Below are 8,312 nucleotides of genomic sequence, written 5' to 3' on the forward strand. Positions count from 1 at the left end.
ATTCTTTCGTGCATTCTGGTGCTTTCCCTAGTGTGTCGAGGCCTTCAGGCATTGTCGTCCAGTGTTATCCATTGATGGTACTTTTCTGCTTGGCAAGTACATGGGCACACTTTTGGTAGCCATTTCCTGTGACGCAGACAACACATTGGTTCCTTTGGCTTTCGCTTTGGTGGAGAGGGAGAACAAAGATAGCTGGGGATGGTTCTTGTGGCTTGTTAGGATCCATGTCATTGGCCCTCATAGGGAGGTAGGTGTCATATCTGATAGACACCAAGGCATACTTAGTGCCATACAGGAGCAGATTCCAGGGTATGCACCTTTGCACCACCGTTGGTGCACTCGACACCTTGCCGATAATTTACTTCGGAAGGATGGTACGAAGGACAACTTTCCTCTATTCGAGGAGGATGTTCGCATGCTTGAGGTGCCATTCTTCGAGGAGAAGTTGGAGTAGCTAAAAACGGCAACAAACGCAGAAGGTAGGCAGTGGCTGAGAGGATTGATGAGAGAACCTGAGAAATGGACAAGAGCCTACGACGATGGTGGATGGAGGTATGAGTTTCAGACTAGCAACATGGCAGAGTCATTTAATAGTGTACTCAAGGGTATACGTGCCATGCCCATCAATGCCATTGTATCATTCACCTTTTATAGGCTAGTTGCATGGTTTAACGATAGACACGCTCAAGCAATGGCACTATAGAGTAATAATAAAAAATGGGCATCTAAACCTAATAAGCATCTCGACAAGGCAATGGAAAGGGCTGTCACACATGATGTCGATTGCTTTGACCACAGTACCAGCAAGTACCAGGTCACAGAAAGGGGTGGTACAACGTCCGATGGTGAGGTTTGGCCATCAAGGAGTTATATTGTGGTACTTAGTAATTTCTCATGCCGATGTGGGAAAACCAGGCAGTACCACTTCCCTTGTTCTCATTATGTTGCAACATCTCAACATCGCAACTTGCCTACGAGACCCAGATACCATCGGAGTTTAGTGTTGACAGCCTTGTACAGACTTGGTCTCCCCGTTTCGAGCCTTTCCTGTACGAGGGTTAGTGGCAACCTTACACTGGGCCGAAATACATTACGAATCTAGACAAACATGGAACCCGGAAGAGGACGAGGCACAAGATGGTCATGGACCAGGTTTTCGGTAGAACAAGGCGAGGGAGAGCAACCCCCTTTCTTACTAACCCCGAGCAGAACCAATGTGGCAAATGTGGTAGACTTGGGCATAATTCACGTACATGCCATTGACCGCTTAGTCAGGTGTAAATAACTAATGTTTCACATGCATGTTTACTAGTACCAAAAAGTTATTTATTTGTTCATATAAAACTTATCTGTACTTTGTCATTATATTTTGTAGGATGGAGCCGTTCCACTTGCTGGAGCCATACTATGAGGAGAACCACCGAGGATGACTCACCGCGGAGGGGGAGGTAATAACTTTACTTCTGCATGTTATTTTTCCTCTGCACATGTACTTGTGTTCACGAATTAATATAATAATTTCTATTCTTTGCAGGAACTAAACCCTCTTCGTCCTCGTTCCCACGATAAGTTCGAGGACATGCGGTTCGACGATAGGTACACTCCTCTCCTTAAGAGGGCTGGACTTGACGTTGTATCATTCCAGGTTCGCCGTGGGGTGCCTGCCTTCAACCCCGCGGCGATCTCAGCTCTAGTCAATAGGTACTAAAATTATGAACAGATTCACTTCTATTTATATTTTTGGTTCTCGATGTGCATATAACCTTAGTACTTTTTTCTTGTTTTGTAGATGGAGACCGGAGACGCATAGCTTCCACCTACCTTGCGGAGAGATGACCGTTACTCTTCAGGATATGCAGAAGTTCCTGGGTGTCCGTATAAGTGGCCGCCCAGTTATCGGCCCCTGCACTGCTGCTGGTTGGAGAGGTAGAGTGGAGGCCTTCCTTGGAAGAGAGCTTCCTCTAGAGACACCGGGTGCCCACTCCTCTAGAGTACTCATTAGTTGGCTGAGGCAGAACTTTGGCCAGTGTCCTGATCATGCAGACGAGCAGACAGTTACCTACTACTACAGGGCATGGATCATACATCTTTTTGGTTGTGTTATGTTCCCCGACGCGACGGGAGACACCGTATCATGGATGTACCTGCCCTGTCTAGCGGGGGGCTACAGCTGGGGTTCCGCAGTTCTGGGGTACTTGTACCGGCAGCTTTGTGAGGCTTGCCGCCGGAGTTCGGCGAACTCTTCATTAGGAGGATGTGTTTACCTGCTTCAGCTTTGGATGTGGTCTTGTTTACCGGTCGGTCGTCCCCAAGTTGGTGCACCTCGTCCCTGGTTCGAGGTGCATGGCCTTCGACGTTGGCCGACGTATGCCTACCTTTGGGACCAGGTTAAGGGTCCCTTCACCCGGAGTAAACGCGCCTACATCGAGTTCGCGAACGAGCTCGACGCACTCACACCAGGGCTGGTGAGTTAGCTGCATTTCACATACTAAATTGTTTTCCTGATGTAAGCACTACGTGACTGAAGAATCAAATGCAGGTGACTTAGGAGCCGTACGAGGACGAACAGTACGAGCACATTGGGTTCAGCATCATGTGCAAGATGGACGAAGACCTATACCTGATGAGGTGTCCGTTGATCTGTTTCTATGCGGTTGAGTTCCACCTGCCACTCCGGGTTGCACGCCAGTTTGGGTTGAGGCAGGAGTGGCCCGTGGAGCAATTCTCGACATCAATAGACTTGCACAAGTAAGCGTCTTTGAACTTTATTAAGTAATCAAGAATTCAATCTGCTACAATAGAACTTAAAATTGCCACTGAAACTAAACTGCTATTACTCTCTGAAATTTGGAGTTCTCTTCAGCCTAATGATAGCATATAAGACTGTCCACAGCATTGTGCGGTGCTGAAAACAGATCCGTACATGCAAGTGGGTACCGATGCCAAGACTCATGTCTACCCATAATGTCAGCACCGGTGCTTCATTTGTGTGGGCCACCAATAGCCATGCCATGGGGGCCAGTAGCCAGCACCAGTTGCATAGCAGATGGGTGAAGAATACACTTGTTTATTCTTCCAGCACCGGTGAACCTACATGCCACGGTGCTTGATTTTTTCAACTTGGCATCGCACTCTACAATGGCATGAGCTGATGCCTCATCCTTCTCTCTCCTAATTCAGCACCGGTGAAACCCAACGCTGTGGGCAGTCTAAGAATGCTAAAATAGTACCTTAAAAGCATCAATTTACATATACAGTTTTTGTTGAGTGACTCTTCTTTGTTCTTTACTTCCAATTGATAGCTCTGAAACATATTACAAATTCAAATTCCTACAAGCCTTATTGAATGTCCTGTCCTGCGCCTCATCGTGGAATTGCTTTGCTCAATTTTTTTTTGTATCTGGTAACCGGGCATACACAACAAAACGTATATTAGTCAGAATTATTGTGCAAGGCATCTTTGTTTTTCTGTTTCTCCTATCAAAACTCGTAGTCTGTGTCTGTTTACACTGTTGAAGTGGCAGTAGAGTACTGTGAGTGCATCAGCCTTTTTGATATTTTATTATGGGAAAATGGAATACAAACACTGCTCTCTAACTGGAAGTGTTGTAGAGTTGTATCTGCTTGAATGGGACAAAATGAAAAGTCTCCTTGGACAAGTATGACGTCCATGCCATGTTAACCATTGGGCTTAATCTTCTGACCCAAAGTTTCCTGATTCATTGGTTGCATAGATTTGATATGTTTGATTGCTAGAACTGACCATCTTTTTTCCCTAAAAAAATAAAAAAGAGGACGTTTTCATCTTGGATGCATCCGGTACCCCTTACTTATCATTGTGAGTTGATATTGTCAAGATGATATAACCACATTTCTTCTCTCAAGATAAGATGTAACGCCAGCTAAGTGAAAAAAACAACATACGTGCCTTGTCTGAAAACAGAATAAAAAGAACAAAGGAATATGTTCTATACCCTAATAAGCTCAAGCAAAGTTTTTATTTGCTCCATTTAGCACGGCCGATCAGATGCAGCTTGGAAAATTGCCATCTGCAGCATCGTGCGAGAGATGCAGGTACGCAACACCCTCATTTACCCTCTGCCACTTCCTTGTCGAAGAAATCGCCCATCAGGTCGTCTTGGCCATTGTACTGCAGCTTGTTAGCTTCATAGCTTGCCCCGCCGCCATAAAACTCTCCCGTGCTGATGCTGCAACTGTAGTTGGCTGCACCAAATGGGATGGGACAAATAGCATTGTCTTTTGCAAATTCCAGGGAGAGGGTCTGTTTCGGGAGAGTTCAAACTCATGTATTCTTGCAGGATCTTGAACTTATAAGCTAAAACAAATTGGTATAAGACTTTTTTTAGTCTAAATTGGAAACAACACAGCTCACCGAGATCAAATAGTAGAAAGCAAACACATCCTGGAGACTAACTGCAGCGTGTCAGTAAAATAGAATCATGACAAGTAGTTTTGATCTCGAAAACATTATTGCTGGATAACTTACGGTACTCAGAAACAACAGTGCATGAATCTAATGGTTGCAAGTATATTTTCTCTGGAGTGACGTACAGCAACTTGTAGCGGCATGACTATAAATCTCTCATTATCTCTTGCTGTTCAGACCAGTCCAAGTTGCCACTCAAATAAGTTGCAGGAATATTTGCCTGCTCCAGCCAAAATGTAGTCAATCAGAAAGAAAAAAAAACGCCGAGGAATATGTACAAGGAGATGAAATGGTTCATTACCTGTGACAAGTGCATGATCTGGTCTTGGATGAGTGAGACAAGTGCAATAGATTCCAAGCTTATTTCTGTTCTTGGCCTGCGTATGCACTAAAAGTTAAATAGTATTCACAAATCAGTGATGGTGTAAATAATTAAAAAATGGTATTGAAGAAAATTACCTCAAGCTCCTTAGTCCATGGAAAATTTGTACTACTCCACTTTCTATCACCAGGTCCTTCAGTGTAGTTAATATCGATAACCTTTGGGATACTGAAGAGTATCAATAAAAATCTGGAATAGTAAAATAAATATGAAATAAATATATATATATCTATAATCATACATATGCATATGTATTGATTTATTCATAGCACGCATAGCAAAAATGATGTAGCGTATATTTGTAATATAAAGAAAGGCATTTGAGTTACATCTCCACTAACGAATTTCATTTCTGGCACCCTACATGATCGATCGTCGGAAACAAAAGAAGAAGACGGACTTTGAGACTTTGCACCATGACTACATCGACCACTGGGATCACTTTCATGAGAACTTGTATGAGAATGACCTGCCCCACACGAACGAGAACTTCAGAGCGTATCTATCTTGGTACAACCGGGCAACAAGGACCAAGCTGAAGGTGCAATGGACCCAAACAGACTATGCCGACATTGAGTCCTCCGACGTCGAACAAACGTCTTACGACCTTGCGACGAGGGCCGGGACACAGGTGGAGCCTGCGCCGATCCTGGACCGAGTGGTAATGTCAACTATAACCCCATCTTATTTATTTCAGCTGGGTATGCTCTTGAGTCTTCACCTCTATCTGCAACATATTATGTTGGGGCTAATTATCTGAAATACCATGTGAATTATAGTATGTGATCTATGCCAATTATAGTTTAAGCAAACAAATTTATAAAATGTCACTTAATGCAAGCTGGATTAGCATGCACACATGATTTACATGATAGTTGGCTTCAATGCATGGTTAGCTAATTTTGATCAAGTGTTCAATTTATGTACACCTCCACTGCTTGCTCTGCACTGTTTGGTTTTTAGCTAAGTAATCTCTAAGATAATCGACACAATCAAGCAGTATACATATAACAAAACAATCTTAGCTCAGTCATGTTCTTTTCAGTTTTCATGACTAGTCAGTTCATCGACGCCTTGCTGGGCCTGTACTTGTCAATGAGCCTGCAAATCTTATTTTGCTTAGACACTAGTAGTAGCAGTGATCTTATTTTACTTATTGTTGTCAACCAATACACCTCTTCTAGTGAATGTTGACTGAGAAGCGGATTATGTGGCTGATTTTGCAAGCTACTACTTTTCAGAAATGACAGTCATTGTCAAAGGACACTAGTTACTATTTTTATCTGAAAACTAGTGTATATGTTCTCTAAAAACTAGTGTATTTGTTTGATGCTAGCTGCTATCATGCTGCTGCTGTGATTTCAATTGGTGGGTGTTAGAGTATTTATTTCCTCTAGCTATTACTTTGTACCGGCTGCCTCTTGGGTTTCTACCCAGTGTGCTGCCTAGGGACTCCTGGCATGTTGCCTGGGACTTCCCCCTCTTAACTCTCTAGCTTAGCCTCTCTCTATATATATGCAATCCTCTTGTAATCTCATCATTAAGTAATCTAAGCCTATTGGCATTCCTCTATCATGGTATCAGACTAATCACGTCTTGGGCCTCTCATCTCCCGCCCACCCCTCTACTTCCGCACCTCCCCCATCCCTTCAGCCGCCGCCGCGCCTCGCCTTGACGGCTGCAGCGCCAATGGCCCCCGTGGCCCCTTCGGCTGCCGCGCCCCACTCCGGCGGCTCAACCTCTGACTCCGGCGGCTCCACCTCCGGTGCCTCGGTAGCTTCCACCGTGACTCTGCTTCGCGACGAAGCCCTCGCCGCCGCCAAGACACTAGAAGAGGAGGCCGTCTCCCTGTGCATCACCAACTCCGAGCGCAGTCAGCAACTCCAGGAGGAGGCTGACCTTCTCAAGTCGACCGCCGCTGCCCAGGAACGCGTCCGTGCCACCGCCGCTGCTCTTGAACAAGAGCACACATAGGCTGACGTCCTGGAACAGCAGGCAGCTGCCCTCCGTGAGCGCCTTCGCACGGAATCCCTTTGGGACGACGCAACCCTGGACGGCGACGACGACCGCTCTGAAGCTACGGCCATTGCTCATCTGCACAGCCAGGCCGCCGCTGTCCAGAACATCAAGAACTTGATCCCCATCGTTCTTGATCTGTAGTCTTCCAACTACTCCAAGTGGCGCGGCTATGTCCTTCTCATCCTCGTCCGATTCGCTCTGAAGGATCATGTCCTCAGTGACGATTCCCGCTTCGCCGACCCGACATGGTCGCGCATGGACTGTGTGGTCGTCTCCTGGCTCTTCAACACCATCTCCTCCGACCTCCTGGACGTTATCCACGAGCATGACGGCATCACTGCTCGGGCAGCCTAGCTCGGGATCGAACAACAGTTCCTGAACAATCGTGAGTCCCGCACCATGCTTCTCGATGCCGAGTTTCGCATCCTCTCCCACGGCACCCTCTCCATCGACGATTACTACCACAAGATGAAGAGTATGGCTGTTGCACTTGCCGATCTTGGTGAGCCAATCAACGACCGTACTCTTGTGCTGAATGTTCTGCGTGGCCTCAACGAGCGCTTCCAGTTCATGTCGCAGCTCGTCACCCGTCAGCGGCCATTCCCTTCGTTTGCTGATGTCCGCGCCGACCTACGACTGGCCGAGCTCAACATGGCGCCTCCCTCGGCTCTCATCGCCTCTTCGTCCAGCAAGCCACCTGCCTCCTCATCGACACCTGGGCCTACATTCCTGCACCCTCCACAGGCCGTCGGGGGGTGTAATCTGGCAGCAGCCATGGCCAGCGTCGTCACGGCGGCCGTGGCCAAGGCGGTTCGCACAGTGGCTCACCAGGCGGATCGCAGTGGCCCTCCCTCCTCAACCCATGGACTGGGTCCATCCATATGTGGCCCAGGTCCAACCCCAGTGGTCCTCGTGGTCCACCGCCTCGCATCGGCCCGCCTTCGTCTCCGCAGCAAGCTCTGATGACGGGCATGCCTCTTCCTAGAGCATATTGTCCTCCGGCTCCTGCAGCATACTACCAGGCGCCCACCCAGACGTCCCCTTCTGCATGGTCACCATGGGATCCTCAGTCCCTCGCCAACACCTTCAGCACCGTCACACTCACCCCGCCACCAAGTTCCTCGGACTAGGTTGTCGACTCAGGCGCCACTTCTCACATTGCTTCCAACCCTGGTATGGTCACCATGTCGCCATCCTCCTCTTTTCCTTCCTCCATTTGTGGTGGGCAATAGTGCCACCTTACCGGTTGTTGGCATTGGCTACTCTTCTCTTCCTGGTCCCTTCCATCTCAACAACGTTCTTATAGCCCCTGACATCATTAAAAACCTTCTTTGTGTTAGACAGTTCACCTCTAAAAATCTCGTTTCTGTTGAGTTTGACCCTCTTGGTGTTTCTGTGAAGGATCTTCGTACCAGGAACGTCCTCCTTCGGTGTAACAGCTCAGGGCCCCTCTACACCCTGCAG

The 8,312-nt window shown here is 47.2% G+C and overlaps 1 pseudogene; it reads left to right on the plus strand.

Annotated features, from left to right (window-relative positions):
• The first annotated feature begins 1,376 nt into the window (after window positions 1–1,376).
• On the plus strand, window positions 1,377–2,752 carry LOC136489365 (protein MAIN-LIKE 1-like; annotated as a pseudogene).
• Window positions 2,753–8,312: the final 5,560 nt, after the last annotated feature.

This window comes from Miscanthus floridulus, chromosome 1 (assembly GCF_019320115.1).
Source record: "Miscanthus floridulus cultivar M001 chromosome 1, ASM1932011v1, whole genome shotgun sequence".
NCBI classification, from domain to species: Eukaryota; Viridiplantae; Streptophyta; class Magnoliopsida; order Poales; family Poaceae; genus Miscanthus; species Miscanthus floridulus.